The following is a 1,588-nucleotide window of genomic DNA, read 5'->3' as shown; positions in this document are numbered from 1 at the left end:
TCCTCCTCCTCCTTTTCTTCCTCCTCCTTCTCCTTCTCTTCCTCCTCCTCCTTCTAACATGTTTGGTTGTCACAGAGTCTTGTTATGCAGCTCAGACTCATAGTGATCCTCCTGTTTTCAGCCTCCCCAGCACTGGGATTATAGGTGTGTGCCACCATGCCCAGACTCTGTGATCAGCTCAACCCATCCTGGGGGTAGGGCTGGTGTAGCATGTGGTACTGGGGATTATGCCATGGTCCCTGTGCCTGCCTAAGCTTGCTTAGGCAGGTGCTTTAATTTGCTGAGCTATCTCACTAGCCCTCACTTTTTTTTGTGTTAAATTTACCTGTTTTCTTAAATTCTTAAACTCTTAAGTGCTTGATTTTTGTATTTTTATTTTATAACATAAGAATTTAAATTTGTTTCTCTATATTGACTTTTGGATTATATATCAAAAATTGAAAATCCATTTTTATATTTTTTCATTTTAAATTAGTTTTGAATTTCTCTTTTGATCTTTTATTTGACCTACTACACATTGAGAAGTGTGTTTGTTCACTTCTGAAAATATTGGCCATTTTCTCAGTCTTACATATTTGTGAGTTTATGAGAGTGTGGATGTAAATATATTTTGTATGATTTTGGTCTTTGGAAGGTTTTTGAAACTAGGCCTGTGTCCGTAGTATATGTTAAAATTTGAGGACTTTTGGTGCAATCTAAGGAAATTCTCTAGTCATTGGATATTCAATGCAGTGAATATATTTATCCATTTGAAAGTCCAATTAATAGAGGTGTTTGCACGTTTTGTTCATGTCTACAGTTGTTTATTGATGATTTTTGCCATGAAATTTAGTGGGTTTTTTTCTGCTGTCCATCTGCCTTCTAAGTTTTCATACTGCCACCATAAACTTGGCTAATTTCTGAAAAGACCCAGTTGACAATTAAAAGAAGACATGTTATTTGATAGGGTGACATTATAGTTTTTCCCCCCATACTGGGTCTTCAACCCAGGGCCTTTCCTCTGAGCTACATCCCCAGATCTTTTTTCATTTTATATTTTGATGTAGGGTCTCACTAAACCATTAAGTTGCCTAGAACAGGCTCCAGCCTGCAATCATCATCCTGCCTTTGGGTCCAGAATGCCTGGGTCACAGATGTGTACCACCGCACTGAGCTGACTGCTAGCTTTCTGGCCCCCACACAAGCCCACAAGGACATGTAAGAGTTTGTAGGTGGGCGAGGGGTGGAGGAAGGCCCTAAAAGTTCCAGGCTCACTGGAGATACCGCTCGCCTCTGAAATAAGAAGCTCTGAAGGACCCCCACCCTGGATCCAGCAGTGTGTGCAATGCAATTAGATTGGACTGTTCGACATTTGCTGTATAAGGCATTTTGGTGGAAATATTTGTGCTATATATTTTAATTCTTTCTTCTTTCTTCCTTCCTTCCTTCCTTCCTTCCTTCCTTCCTTCCTTCCTTTCTTTCTTTTTCTTTTTGTGTGTGTGTGTGTGTGTCCAGCTCAGCCCACCAGGGGGCGGGGCTGGCTGGCATGTGGTGCTGGGGGATTGAACCGCGGTCCCTGTGCTTTGCTAAGCTTGTTCTAAGTAGGTGC

This window comes from Octodon degus, unplaced genomic scaffold (assembly GCF_000260255.1).
Source record: "Octodon degus isolate 3935 unplaced genomic scaffold, OctDeg1.0 scaffold00005, whole genome shotgun sequence".
Taxonomy (NCBI): domain Eukaryota; kingdom Metazoa; phylum Chordata; class Mammalia; order Rodentia; family Octodontidae; genus Octodon; species Octodon degus.
The sequence above is the reverse complement of the archived record's forward strand: the minus strand, read 5'-3'. Positions refer to the sequence as shown.